At 46.2% G+C, this 15,776-nt stretch overlaps 4 protein-coding genes across 4 annotated transcripts in view; 1 reads left to right on the forward strand and 3 right to left on the reverse strand.

The window, feature by feature from the left end:
- The window catches only part of LOC130298059 (zinc finger protein 436-like), a 178,073-nt gene extending 171,497 nt beyond the window's left edge, over positions 1-6,576 (reverse strand). Inside the window, exon 1 of the mRNA XM_056550952.1 lies at positions 6,494-6,576. The gene's annotated coding sequence lies outside the window, so the exon portion shown is untranslated. The remainder of the gene's footprint in view (positions 1-6,493) is intronic.
- The window catches only part of LOC130298064 (oocyte zinc finger protein XlCOF6.1-like), a 226,534-nt gene that overhangs the window by 113,508 nt on the left and 97,250 nt on the right, over positions 1-15,776 (reverse strand). The gene's annotated exons all lie outside the window — the stretch shown is intronic.
- The window catches only part of LOC130298060 (oocyte zinc finger protein XlCOF7.1-like), a 201,946-nt gene that overhangs the window by 75,969 nt on the left and 110,201 nt on the right, over positions 1-15,776 (forward strand). The gene's annotated exons all lie outside the window — the stretch shown is intronic.
- Positions 1-15,776, reverse strand: part of LOC130298058 (oocyte zinc finger protein XlCOF6.1-like) — a 66,082-nt gene that overhangs the window by 2,791 nt on the left and 47,515 nt on the right. The window lies entirely within an intron of this gene.

Here is a 15,776-nt window from a genome sequence, read left to right on the forward strand (position 1 = left end):
CCACTGCTCCTGTCTGGATCTCAGCAATAGAGCGATGATCGGATGCAGAGGAGGCTGGTGGGGACCCTCCACGTCCTCACAGCTGATCGGGAAACCAAGGTTTCATCATGGGGCATGGGAGGTGAGGGAGGCATGGGAGGGGAGACATGGGAGGTGAGGGAGGCATGGGAGGTGAGGGAGACATGGGAGGTGAGGGAGGCATGGGAGGTGAGGGGAGACATGGGAGGTGAGGGAGGGCATGAAAGGCAAGGTGACAATCTGACAGAAGGCCTCCTCAAGGGGTCTCGAAATGGTGGTTTCTCTCTCTGAACCTAGTGTCAATTAGGATGATTAAAGACAAAAGCTCCTCGAGATCTCTGACCACAACCTCATCTTGTCATGATGTCACACCGTGCCCTCTCAGTGCAAGTCTATGGGAGCGGGTGTGATGGCCTCGTACACATAGGGATATTTCTTGTCCATATTCCAGCTGTAGTATCACATTAGTTTGCATTTTGGGTGAATAGAAGAATATACAGCAAGACACAGGACAGAGAGATTAAAGAATTCTACACAATTATTACAGCAGAAGAATCTGTGACTCTGCTCTATATTAACCCCTTAAGGACTCATGACGTACCGGTACATCATGAGTCCTTTCCCTTTCTATAACGCAGGGCCACGACGGCTGGGACCTGTGGCTAATAACGCCGCGTCTAAAACGAAAGTGAAAGCATGCCGGTTAGCTCAGGGAGCTGTTCGGGATAGCCGCAGCGAAATCGCGGCATCCCGAACAGGTAACAAGACAGCTGGAGGGTCCCTACCTGCCTCCTCGTTGTCCGATCGCCGAATGACTGCTCAGTGCCCGAGATCCAGGCATGAGCAGTCAAGCGGCAGAATCATCGATCACTGGTTTCCTATGAGAAAACAGTGATCAATGTAAAAGATCAGAGTGTGCAGTGTTATAGGTCCCTATGGGATAAAAATGATCAGTGTGTGCAGTGTTATAGGTCCCTATGGGATAACAATGATCAGAATAAGAGATCAGAGTGTGCAGTGTTATAGGTCCCTATGGGATAACAATGATCAGTATAAGAGATCAGAGTGTGCAGTGTTATAGTCTCCTATGGGATAACAATGATCAGTATAAGATAGTGTGTGCAGTGTTATAGGTCCCTATGGGATAACAATGATCAGTATAAGAGATCAGTGTGTCCAGTGTTATAGGTCCCTATGGGATAACAATGATCAGTATAAGAAATCAGTGTGTGCAGTGTTATAGGTCCCTATGGGAGCTATAACACTGCAAAAAAAAGTGAATAAAGATCATTTAACCCCTCCCCTATTAAAAGTTTGAATCACCCCCCTTTTCCCATAAAAAACACAGTGTAAATAAAAATAAACATCGATCATTAAGTCCTATCAATGCAAAAATGGTACCGCTAAAAACTTCAGATCACAACGCAAAAAATGAGCCCTCATACCGCCCCATACGTGGAAAAATAAAAAAGTTATAGGGGTCAGAACAGGACAATTTTAAACGTATACATTTTCCTTAATGTAGTTAGGATTTTTTCCAGCAATACGACAAAATCAAACCTATATAAGTAGGGTATCATTTTAATCGTATGGACCTACAGGATAAAGAGAAGGGGTCATTTTTACCGGAAAATGTACTGTGTAGAAACGGAAGCCTCCAAAAGTTAAAAATGGTGTTTTTTTTTTATTTTGTCTCAAAATGATTTTTTTTTCCCCGTTTCGTCGTAGATTTTTGGGTAAAATGACAAAGTAGACAAAGTAGAATTGGTGGCGCAAAAAATAAGCCCTCATATGGATTTTAGGTGCAAAACTGAAAGGGTTATGATTTTTTTAAAGGTAAAGAGGAAAAAAGGAAAGTGGAAAAACGCTCAGTCCTTAAGGGGTTAAAGGTGTATTCCAGGAAAAAACTTTTTTTATATATCAACTGGCTCTAGAAATTTAAACAGATTTGTAAATTACTTCTATTAAAAAATCTTAATCCTTTCAGTACTTATGAGCTTCTGAAGTTGAGTTGTTCTTTTCTGTCTAAGTGCTCTCTGATGACACGTGTCTCGGGAACCGCCCAGTTTAGAAGAGGTTTGCTATGGGGATTTGCTTCTAAACTGGGCGTTTCCCGGGACAGGTGTCATCAGAGAGGACTTAGACAGAAAAGAACAACTCAACTTCAGCAGCTCATAAGTACTGAAAAAGGATTAAGATTTTTTTAATAGAAGTAATTTACAAATCTGTTTAACTTTCTACAGCCAGTTGATATATAAAAAAAAGTTTTTTCCTGGAATACCCCTTTAAGTTGTTGCTACTCACCTGGACGGTCACCTGTAGGAATGTCCTCCTTATACTGTTCATCACCGCTCACATCTGTCTCTTCTTCTTCCTTCATGTCTGTAGCATTATTATTGTCCATATCTTTTCCTGTAGGAATGTCCTCCTTAAACTGCTCATCACCACTCACATATGTCTCTTCTTCATCCTTTATGTCTGTAGAATAGATCAGATCTTTCCCTGTAGGAATGTCCTCCTTATACTGTTCATTTCCGCTCACATATGTCTCTTGTTCTTCCTTCATGTCTGTAGCATTAATAAAGATCAGATCTTTCTTTGTAGGAATGTCCTCCTTATACTGCTCATCACCGCTCACATCTGTCTCTGGAGCATTAATATTATTCGGATCTTCTCCCTGATTCATATGATGTAAAATAAATATAGTAAAGTCATCAGACAGTAGGAGAAGTCACGTGGGATGTTATAGATGAGCAGGAGATGAGGAGTCATGGAGGGTGAGAGGACTGACCACAAGAGCTTCACAGCCCTTCTACAGATCATAGGGAATATCTCCATCTACCTGATCATCCTTTGGAAGAAGAGGACGGGGACACCTCTCTGGTGCTGTTCTCTTACTGGATCTGACTGTAGGGAACACATACAGAGACTGAATTCATTCTTTACATACAAATAATGAGAGGACGTGTGTATATAGTCATGTCTATTACCTGGTGATGTGAGGGGCTGCTGATCCTCCATCATGACCTGATCCTTGTACTGATCCTTGTGTCCTTCTACATACTCCCACTCCTCCATGGAGAAATAGACCGCCACGTCCTGACACCTTATAGGAACCTGACACATAATGACACAGTCATCACCCCGACCCCTCCAGTGGTGTTACTGTATAATGTCCCAGCATTCCCAGCAGTGTCACCTCTCCAGTCATCACCAGACCCCTCCATTACTATATAATGTCCCAGCAGTGTCACCTCTCCAGTCATCACCAGACCCCTCCATTACTGTATAATGTCCCAGCATTCCCAGCAGTGTCACCTCTCCAGTCATCACCAGACCCCTCCATTACTGTATAATGTCCCAGCAGTGTCACCTCTCCAGTCATCACCAGACCCCTCCATTACTGTATAATGTCCCAGCAGTGTCACCTCTCCAGTCATCACCAGACCCCTCCATTACTGTATAATGTCCCAGCAGTGTCACCTCTCCAGTCATCACCAGATCCCTCCATTACTGTATAATGTCCCAGCAGTGTCACCTCTCCAGTCATCACCAGACCCCTCCATTACTGTATAATGTCCCAGCAGTTTCACCTCTCCAGTCATCACCAGACCCCTCCATTACTGTATAATGTCCCAGCAGGGTCACCTCTCCAGTCAACACCAGACCCCTCCATTATTGTATAATGTCCCAGCAGTGTCACCTCTCCAGTCATCACCAGACCCCTCCATTACTGTATAATGTCCCAGCAGTGTCACCTCTCCAGTCATCATCAGACCCCTCCATTACTGTATAATGTCCCAGCAGTGTCACCTCTCCAGTCATCACCAGACCCCTCCATTACTGTATAATGTCCCAGGAGTGTCACCTCTCCAGTCATCACCAGACCCCTCCATTACTGTATAATGTCCCAGCAGGGTCACCTCTCCAGTCATCACCAGACCCCTCCATTACTGTATAATGTCTCAGCAGTGTCACCTCTCCAGTCATCACCAGACCCCTCCATTACTGTATAATGTCCCAGCAGTGTCATCTCTCCAGTCATCACCAGACCCCTCCATTACTGTATAATGTCCCAGCAGTGTCATCTCTCCAGTCATCACCAGACCTCTCCATTACTGTATAATGTCCCAGCAGTGTCACCTCTCCAGTCATCACCAGACCCCTCCATTACTGTATATTGTCCCAGCAGTGTCACCTCTCCAGTCATCACCAGACCCCTCCATTACTGTATAATGTCCCAGCAGGGTCACCTCTCCAGTCAGCAGCTCCATCATCTTGTTGATGAGTTCTCGGATCTTCTGTTCATCCATTTCCTCATGTATCAGGGAGTGAGGTGGGGGCCCCGGGAATCTTCCCCATCCTTCACACACAGGGGCCCAACAGCGCCCACTAGATGACTTCTTCACTACTGTGTAATCCTGTGTATGGAGAGACACATTAATATCACTACATACATTCCCAGAATCCCTCACCTCGCCAGTGATATCATCTGTTATTACATAGATAAGAATGAGGTCATGTGACATCACTCCCAGAATCCCTCACCTCTCCAGTCATATCCATCTGTTATTACATAGATAAGAATGAGGTCATGTGACATCACTCCCAGAATCCCTCACCTCTCCAGTCATATCCATCTGTTATTACATAGATAAGGATGAGGTCATGTGACATCACTCCCAGAATCCCTCACCTCTCCAGTCATATCCATCTGTTATTACATAGATAAGAATGAGGTCATGTGACATCACTCCCAGAATCCCTCACCTCTCCAGTCATATCCATCTGTTATTACATAGATAAGAATGAGGTCATGTGACATCACTCCCAGAATCCCTCACCTCTCCAGTCATATCCATCTGTTATTACATAGATAAGAATGAGGTCATGTGACATCACTCCCAGAATACCTCACCTCTCCAGTAAGCCGGAAGAGTATCTGTAGGGTGAGGTTTATGATCCTGTCGGCCATCTTGTTCCTGTCTCTCTCCATGGTTGATGGGTCATCCAGGAGAATTCTCTTATATAGAAGATATCAGCAGAGGATCCTGGATTGGAGAAACCTGAAGGGAAGAAGAGGAGACGATGATAAACCGCACCAGATTCTATGGAGAAATAAAATCCATTTCCTGGAGATAATCTGGGGAAACATCTGAGGAGACATTATAGTCACAATGATTTCGGATGAGTTCTCCTCTATGATGACGTCCTCGGAAATTTACCAGAAAATCTTTCAGAATCTTTGGGGGCAAAGAATCAAAAACAAAACAACAAACACCGAGAACACGAAAAGAAAGACAAGAAGGTAAACGAAAAGAAAAGAGAAGGAAAAGGGAGGATAGAGGGTGAAGGGAAACAAGGGGGGGGGAGGAGCATAAGGCGGGAATGGACGACCAATCACATGACCCAGCAATATAGCAGAGAACACGCTGGAGGACACAACAGGACGGCGACTCCACAGTATCCTGGAATCACATCCACGGGGGCCACGTCTGGTAGAATCTATCATGAGACTCATGGATGGCGACTAATCTATCACCTTGGACACCAGAGCCGGAGGAGATGGGAAGATTTATAGGATGTGGGAGATGAAGGGTTAATGTATCATTTTACTATATTTTATCTATAGATCAATGTCTGTCCCCTCCCTCAGAGAGAGGAGAAGATGTCTGGGGGCGGAGTCACCTTTATAGGGGTTCATTGTGTCACGTCACAGCCACACCCCCTCGTGATGTCACAGCCACACACCCTCATGATGTCACAGCCACACACCCTCGTGATGTCACAGCCACACCCCCTCCATTCATGTCTATGGGAGGGGGCGTGTCGGCAGAGCCTGGATCCACAGAGGAGTCGGCCCAGTTTTCCATCTACATTATCTCCCCCTCACTATCTCCTCCCCGAGCACAGCGCCCCCTACCTATTGAGGTGCAGCCCGTCCCCACCATAGAGCTTGGATCCACAGAGGAGTCGGCCCAGTTCTCCATAAACCTCCTTCTACAAGATGGCGGCGGCCGGGGAGACATGTGGACACCGCGGGGAGAGAACCAGAAGGAGAAGAAGAACCTGACATATTAGAGGTAAAGACATAACAGGAATAGGGCCACAAGGACAGGAGGGCGGGGCTTCTAGCTGGGGGCCAACTGGGCGGAGATATAGGAAATGAGTAAAGATGGCGGAATAACACAAACAGCAGCAGAAACAAGACAATATATTAACCCTTCTCTCACCAGGAGCAAAGATAAAATAATATTAAAGTAATAAACACAAAAATACATAAAAATAATCCCCAAAGGAGAAATCACAGGATGAGGGGATCGGCCTCTATATAGGGGAGGGGGTGCGATTAACCCTTGTAAGGTTTTATTGTCAGTACAATGCATGGGTCATACCAGTGTGCGGGGGGAGGAATATACCATCTGTGCTGCTGGGGGGACGTAAGAGAATCCTGACAGGGAGAGAACACACATACCTGTATCTGTAGAGGAGCCGTGTGCTTACAGGACCTGCGATGATGTCACCGTCATGTGATCAGTCACATGGAGGAGGAGTCACATGATCAGGGGCTGCTGCTCTAGGCTCATCTGCTCAGAGTATGCAGGACTCTGCTGTCACATGACCATTATCACAGGTCCTTCAACTACAATCTCCTCTCCAACACTGCTCAACCCCGCCCACTACTGTCACATGATCCACCCCACAGGTCCTTCAGCCACAGTCACATCTATACTGCTAAACCCCCCCCCCCCCCCGAAATGGGTACTGGTCACATGATTGTGACATCATCCCAGCATGTAGCAGATACAGAGCAGGTCCTGGTGGGGCAGTCACTGCTGTTGTGTTGTGTGTGGAGATTTCTCAGAGCAGCAGCCCCTGATCATGTGACTCCTCCTCCTCCCTGTGACTGATCACATGACGGTGACATCATCGCAGGTCCTGTAAGCACACGGCTCCTCTACAGATACAGGTATGTGTGTGCGGTCACCATCAGATCAGGATTATTGGGGATGTTTAATATTTACCCTTAAAGGACTAGTGCAGTGTAAAATAACATAAGTTATAGATTGCAGATGCCTGACAGCTGGGATCCCCCGCGATCTCCTGTATGGGGGCCCAGCAGTTTGCAGGAAGCAGGCGATCTGAAACCCACAGGAAGCAGCTGCCGAAGCTCCCTCTTCATGTATTTCTATGGGATACATTGAGGGGGCGTTTTGGCCACCACTCCGTGCAGGGGTTGGCTCGCCCTCTTTCTGCGGACTGTCAGGGCCTCGTACAAGAGATCGCAGGGGGGTCCCAGCAGTCAGACCCCCTGCGATCTATAATTTGTTCCCTATCCGTTGGTTATTTTTTACTACAGAACTCCTTTAAGAACATGCAGTACATTTACGCCCTGCGCCCCATATGGGATTTAGAGCTTAGGAGCTATAAGCAGCCAGGACTCCCCGCTAATGATTAACCCATTAAAGGGGTACTCTGCTGCCCTAGTGTTCCGAACGATTGGAGCGAGGGTTGTGCTTGCATAGCCACACCCCTTGTTCCGTTACGCCCTCTCAATGCAGGTCTATGGAAGGGGCGTGTTTGTATAGTGAAGGGCTGCAGGTCACCTCCCTGCTCAACCTGTCATCTGGTTAATGTCTTCCCGGGGTACTAGCCATTTCTTCCATACAGCAATCTAAGATGGCCGCCGCTGTGGTCCCGGTGGCTGCTTCTACCTCCTTCCTTACGGCCGCACAGCCTGCACACGAGGCACAGCGGTAACATATGGTCTCTCCTCAGGATTCTCCCATCTCTGCTCGGGGCCCCTCTTTTCCATCCCCTTTGTTACCACAAACAACGTGTTCCAGATGAAAAGGATCCATAATGTGGGCACTCCCGACATAAAGAAGTCTTTACACCCCCTAAGGGGGAGGCACAATGGTTTGTTTGCAGTGGGATACATACAATGAAGGAATATCAGGTCTAGATGTCCTCAGTCCACTATGAGAGAAGGTGAGATGAGGTAAAGCCGCTCACAATAAACATATACGTATGCATACAGACACTTTGTCCACCATTTCCCTCTTCTCACCACTCGTGGCTTCTGGTATTTCCTGGATAACATGGACGGTGGATTCCTGTCTCCATATTCTACCCATCCCCCATGACTCCACCACAGACTATGATGGACCCCGACTAGGTTTACAGCCTCCATTATTGTGACTATAATCCTCAGATGTTTCCCCAGATTATCTCCAGGAAATGGATTTTATTTCTCCATAGAATCTGGTGCGGTTTATCATCGTCTCCTCTTCTTCCCTTCAGGTTTCTCCAATCCAGGATCCTCTGCTGATATCTTCTATATAAGAGAATTCTCCTGGATGACCCATCAACCATGGAGAGAGACAGGAACAAGATGGCCGACAGGATCATAAACCTCACCCTACAGATACTCTTCCGTCTTACTGGAGAGGTGAGGGATTCTGGGAGTGATTTCACATGACCTCATTCTTATCTATGTAATAACAGATGGATATGACTGGAGAGGTGAGGGATTCTGGGAGTGATGTCACATGACCTCATTCTTATCTATGTAATAACAGATGGCTATGACTGGAGAGGTGAGGGATTCTGGGAGTGATGTCACATGACCTCATTCTTATCTATCTAATAACAGATGGATATGACTGGAGAGGTGAGGGATTCTGGGAGTGATGTCACATGACCTCATTCTTATCTATGTAATAACAGATGGATATGACTGGAGAGGTGAGGGATTCTGGGAGTGATGTCACATGACCTCATTCTTATCTATGTAATTACAGATGGATATGACTGGAGAGGTGAGGGATTCTGGGAATGTATGTAGTGATATTAATGTGTCTCTCCATACACAGGATTACACAGTAGTGAAGAAGTCCTCTAGTGGGCGCAGTCGGGCCCCTGTGTGTGAAGGATGGGGAAGAACCCTGAGCCTAATCCGGGGGCCCCCACCTCACTCCCTGATACATGAGGAAATGGATGAACAGAAGATCCGAGAACTCATCAACAAGATGATGGAGCTGCTGACTGGAGAGGTGACCCTGCTGGGACATTATACAGTAATGGAGGGGTCTGGTGATGACTGGAGAGGTGACCCTGCTGGGACATTATACAGTAATGGAGGGGTCTGGTGATGACTGGAGAGGTGACACTGATGGGAATGCTGGGACATTATACAGTAATGGAGGGGTCTGGTGATGACTGGAGAGGTGACACTGCTGGGACATTATACAGTAATGGAGGAGTCTGGTGATAACTGAGAGGTGACCCTGCTGGGATATTATACAGTAATGGAGGGGTCTGGTGATAACTGGAGAGGTGACCCTTCTGGGACATTATACAGTAATGGAGGGGTCTGGTGATGACTGGAGAGGTGACACTGCTGGGACATTATACAGTAATGGAGGGGGTCTGGTGATGACTGGAGAGGTGACACTGCTGGGACATTATACAGTAATGGAGGGGTCTGGTGATGACTGGAGAGGTGACACTGCTGGGACATTATACAGTAATGGAGGGGTCTGGTGACGACTGGAGAGGTGACACTGCTGGGAATGCTGGGACATTATACAGTATTGGAGGGGTCTGGTGATGACTGGAGAGGTGACACTGCTGGGACATTATACAGTAATGGAGGGGTCTGGTGATGACTGGAGAGGTGACACTGCTGGGACATTATACAGTAATGGAGGGGTCTGGTGATGACTGGAGAGGTGACACTGCTGGGAATGCTGGGACATTATACAGTAATGGAGGGGTCTGGTGATGACTGAAGAGGTGACACTGCTGGGAATGCTGGGACATTATACAGTAATGGAGGGGTCTGGTGATGACTGGAGAGGTGACACTGCTGGGAATGCTGGGACATTATACAGTAACACCACTGGAGGGGTCGGGGTGATGACTGTATCATTGTGTGTCAGGTTCCTATAAGGTGTCAGGACGTGGCGGTCTATTTCTCCATGGAGGAGTGGGAGTATGTAGAAGGACACAAGGATCAGTACAAGGATCAGGTCATGATGGAGGATCAGCAGCCCCTCACATCACCAGGTAATAGACATGACTATATACACACGTCCTCTCATTATTTGTATGTAAAGAATGAATTCAGTCTCTGTATGTGTTCCCTACAGTCAGATCCAGTAAGAGAACAGCACCAGAGAGATGTCCCCGTCCTCTTGATGAGAAGAATATGGAGGACATTACCACAGGGAAATATCTGATCTATATTAGTGCTACAGACATAAAGAAAGAAGTACAGACAGATGTGAGCGGCTATGAGCAGTATAAGGAGGACATTCCTACAGGGAAAGATCTGACCTATATTAATCCTACAGATATAAAAGATGAAGATACAGACGTGAGCGGTGATAAGCAGTATAAGGAGGACATTCCTACAGGGGAAGATCTCATCTCGATTAATGCTACAGACATAAGGGAAGAAGAAGAGACAGATGTGAGCAGTACTGAGCAGTATAAGGAGGACATTCTTACAGAGAAAGATCTGATCTATATTAATATGACAGATGTGAGCGGTGATGAGCAGTTTAAGGGGGACATTCCTACAGGGAAAGATCTGATCTATATTAATGCTCCAGACATAATAGTAAAAGTAGAAGAAGAGACAGATGTGAGCGGTGATGAGCAGTATAAGGAGGACATTCCTACAGGTAACCGCCCAGGTGAGTAGTAACCACTAAACACAGAGAAGGGTCACAGATTCTATTAAGTCACCGGCTGCAATAATATTTTTCGGAAGTATTAGTGTAACTGGAATCTTTGGGACTTCAGGGCAAACAGGTGACGTCGTTCTCTTCCCTTTTGTACGCTGAGCGGACTCATGTTGCAGTAACTCTGCATAGATCCCATGTCTTTAATTGTCCTGGACACTTTCTTCTGCCCCAAAGACCCCGAAAAGCCTTAGTTCAGTTAGCCCAGCTATGGGTCCTACCAGGGGTCAGTCAGCGACAAAGAAGCTGCAAACTTATGTCCGAACCGCTACACAAGATGGCGTTGGTACCTTCCAAAGAATTCTGAGGAGAGGGAATAATTGTCTGATCATGGGGGTCCGGCCGCCGAGACCCCCATGATCTCCTGCCTGGCACCCCCGATCTCTCCAGGCACAGGTGACCTCCGCTCCGTGCAGGGATTATTGTCCACCACCGCACTAAGAGGTTCCCGACATGTCTCTCCATAAATCTCTATGGGAGAGACAGAGATACACAAACAGGATACCAGGATGGAGATCGTGGGGGGTCTCAGTGGTCGGACCCCAGTGATCAAACATATATCCACTATCCACAGGATTCAAGGCCACCGTAGGACACCCAGCAAGTTTCATGCATGACCCTTCTTCTGATGAATGGTATGTGCACTGGCCTTTAAAGGGTTACTCCGCCTCTAATCATCTTATCTAAAGGATAGGGGATAAGATGTCTGATCACAGGGGTCCTGCTGCTGGGAGATCTATGGAAGAGCTGGAGATACATGGCCACACCCCCTCCATTCCTGTCTATGGGAGGGGGTGCGACAACACGAGGGGGAATGGCCGTGACGACACGACCACTGCTCCAGGAATCTGGCTTTTGTTTAGAATGGGGAGGTGCTGCGGGAGATCATGGGGGTCCCCAGCAGCCGAACCCCCGCAATCAGACATCTTATCCCCCATCCTTTGGATAAGATGTCTAGCAGTGGAGTTCCCTTCTAAATTCCTTCATTCTTTCCCTCTGATACAGAAATGTTCCTGTTCGGGTCACCTGTGGGGGTCCAAATGGAGGTATAGGTGCGGCTGGCGAGCCGAGAGCGAAAATCATTAAAAATAAAGGTTCCCCTTATAACTTGTTTCCTGGAAAACTTCACTAACGTTATTAGGACATAAGTCTTTCTATACGTGTAAATAGACAAAAGACAAACATTTTATACACTCTGCCTAGACAGGATAGGGGATACATTATAGATCACGGGGGTCCCACCCTTTGGACTCCCCGTGATCTCCTGAATGGGGCCCCAGCAGTCTGCCGGAAGCGCCCGTTCTGACCCCCACAGGATGCCGCGGCAGACATACCCCCTCCATGTATCTCTATGGGATACATGGAGGGGGAGTGTCAGCCGCCGCTCCATGCAGGGTTTGGTCCGCCCCCTTCAAGCAGACTGCCAGGGCCCCGTTCAGGAGATCGCAAGGAGTCCCAAGTGTCGGACCCCCGTGATATATAACGTATCTCCTATCCCATTGGTTCTTTATTTGCCTGAGTGCCCCTTGACAGCCCATTCCCCAAAAATTGTCCCCCCATATTACAGACATTTTGTAATGATTATAGTATAATTCATATGCTTTACTTTCCTCTATAACACGCCACCTGTTCCTTTCCCTATCCCCCCCAGTCCCCCGATTTACAGGTGACATCTTCTCTAACCGGGGTTGTTTTCTTATCTTCACTATCTGGCCTAGACCGCCATGATGATTTCTCCCATACAAGACGTTTTCACAAAACCAGACAAACAAACATTTTGGCTCCTTTCTGCAGTACAATATCCATCTATTTACAGACTCCCCATGTTTATTGTCACTCACAATAATAGGACCCGCATTGTGTCCCCTTAAAGTTGTAAGACTTCCTCTGTACCCCCAAATATAGCTGTTGGCCCCCAAACTGTCCCCATATATAGTTGAAGGAGTGGAGCAACAAAGCTGATTGTAGTTCCTGCCCACAGCACCCAGTGCCCGCTCTTCCCCTTTGCTGTCCTCCTGCTCCTCGGTGCAGTGACGTCGGCCGACCATTTCTTTCAAGGTCATCCAGACCAGTAACCAGTGGCTGTGGCTGCCATTACTGAATTTTTTCAAATACCCCCTGGAGAATTGCTAAGTACCCCTGGGGGAGAACCACTGCTCTATCCTTCTTCTGAATTCTCTGGCTGGCATGAGGATTATAAAGGGGGCGGTTTTGATGACTGCTCCATTATAACCTGCGGGGTCAGGTGGATTGGGGGGCACAGTCATTTGGTCCCTGATCGGGCCCCATAGCAGTGATTTTCCCTGAGGCTGTGTCCACATGGTTGTCAAAGACGGGTGTCCCTGCTCCTTGTAAGGCAGTGGTGTCAAACCCAGATCTTGCAAAACTTCAGCTCCCGGGCATGCTGGGAGTTAAGTTTTGCAACATTTGGAAGGCCGCAGTTTCAAAGCCACCGCACTAAGGGATACCATGAGAGGGAAGCCTTGATTTACCTTTCGAGGACAGTGTGCATCCTCTAGAGGAGGCAGACAAAACTTTTGGTGTCCAGGCCTGCTGGGAGTATAAGTTTTGCCGTATGTGTAGGGCCACAGTTTGACACCACTGTTGTATGGCTGCTCCGCTATCATAGTAACTATCTTTCTTCAGTTTTGCAGTAAATCTTATTTAAAAATGAAGGGTGGATTTACAAAGTACTATTGCTTAGAAATGCAAAAGTGTCCTGGGTTGTTAAGGAGTTAATAATGATAATAAAATCTGTGTTATTCTCTGCAGATTCTTGTAGCAGGAGATCAGAGGAGAATCTTATATCTTCAGATTATAAAGCAGATGATGATATCACACAAGATACATATGAAGAACATTCCATTATCCCAGATACACCCTCAGCCCTTCACAGCCAAGATCTGTCATCTCATCCTTATATACAGGTCCTGTCTTCTCATTCATCACAGAAAGGTCACAGAAGGGGTGTTGGACATCAACGAGCTCATACAGGAAGGAAACCATATTCATGCTCAGAATGTGGGAAATGTTTTATTTCTAAATCAAGTCTTGTTAGACATCAGAGATATCACACAGGAGTGAAGTCATTTTCATGTTCAGAATGTGGGAAATGTTTTCCTTTTGAATCAGGTCTTATTGTACATAAAAGAACTCACACAGGGGAGAAGCCATATTCATGTTCAGAATGTAGAAAATGTTTTACTCAGAAATCACATCTTGTTCAACATCAAAGAACTCACACAGGGGAGAAGCCATTTTCATGTTCGGAATGTGAGAAATGTTTTACTGATAAAGCAAATCTTTTTAAACATCAGAGATGTCACACAGTGGATAAACCATTTTCATGTTCAGCATGTGGGAAATATTTTACTGAGAAAGCAAATCTTCTTAAACATCAAAGAACTCACACAGGGGAGAAGCCATTTTCATGCTCAGCATGTGGAAAAAGTTTCACTTACAAATCAACTCTCGTTGAACATGAAAAATCTCACACAGATAAGAAGCCATTTTCATGTTCACAATGTAGGAAATGTTTTACTAAAATATCAAATCTTAAAAAACACCAAAGAACTCACACAGAGGAGAAGCTATTTTCATGTTCAGAATGTGGGAAATGTTATACTCGGAAACCAAACCTTATAAGTCATCAAAGAACTCACACAGGAGAGAAACCATTTTTATGCTCAGAATGTGGGAAATGTTTTACTTGGAAATCAGCTCTTCTTCAGCATCAAAGAACTCACACAGGAGAGAAGCCAATTCAGAGCAGTAAATGATGCAGACAACACATCTATATATTATCCATGTACATAGGATATCTGACATTTATACATATATCATATACTGCATCTCCAAACTTGTTACCAATTGTTAATAAACGTTTTCTTTTAGAACGTAGTCACCGATCCAGCGATGTCATGTCATACAGCTCAGCTCAGCTACATGTGTATATATATATTTTTTTAAGTATTAACTTTTTTGTTTTGCATACAATAAAGAAATACAACAAGAAAGTGTAACAAGTAGAGATGAGCGAACTTACAGTAAATTCGATTCGTCACAAACTTCTCGGCTCAGCAGTTGATAACTTATCCTGCATAAATTAGTTCAGCTTTCCGGTGCTCCCGTGGGCTGGAAAAGGGGGATACAGTCCTAGGAAAGAGTCTCCTAGGACTGTATCCACCTTTTCCAGCCCACCGGAGCACCTGAAAGCTGAACTCATTTATGCAGGATAAGTCATCAACTGCCGAGCCGAGAAGTTTGTGACGAATCGAATTTACTGTAAGTTCGCTCATCTCTAGTAACAAGCAACAGGTGCCTCCGGAGGCCCACAGGTTAACTCCAGCACAGTGACCGGGATATCATAAACGGGAAAGGCAACTAAGCACATAAGGAAAGAGAATCCCCGGTACCTTCCAGAAGAGTCCCACACCACGAGACAAGCATTCATTCACACCCACACATCCCAATGACTCCAAAAGCCCCCCTACAATATTAATATCCTGTTATAGGGAACCTAATGGACCACTCCAGACGGCTGGTCAGCTGAAACATCCAATAAAAGCCATGGAGTCCACACCCTGTCTAATTTCTTCAGGCACCTACGAGTCATATACAAGGCTTGGTACAATGGGACAAATATATTTACCAGGTTCAGCCAGCGAGACAAAGGAGGAGGTGAAGCATCCTTCCAGGTCATTACTACCACTTTACAGGCACAGAATAGCAAGAATCGGATCAATATACGTCCATGCAAACCAGAGACTCATTGATGACTCCCAGCAAGCACACCACCGGGGTAAGCAGGAAGGGAAAATCTAGATTATCTGCCAAAAAAACCCATTACTTCCCTCCAAAAAGAGGCTATAACTGGACACTCCCAAACCGCATGCAGGAAGGTACCTACCTCCACAGAACAACGAAAACATAAGTCAGACAGGGAAACCCAAATACATTTAAGCTTAGCAGGGGTATAATATAACCTCAAAACATACCGAGACTGAA

The sequence above is a fragment of the Hyla sarda genome, assembly GCF_029499605.1.
Source record: "Hyla sarda isolate aHylSar1 chromosome 1 unlocalized genomic scaffold, aHylSar1.hap1 SUPER_1_unloc_2, whole genome shotgun sequence".
Classification (NCBI taxonomy): domain Eukaryota; kingdom Metazoa; phylum Chordata; class Amphibia; order Anura; family Hylidae; genus Hyla; species Hyla sarda.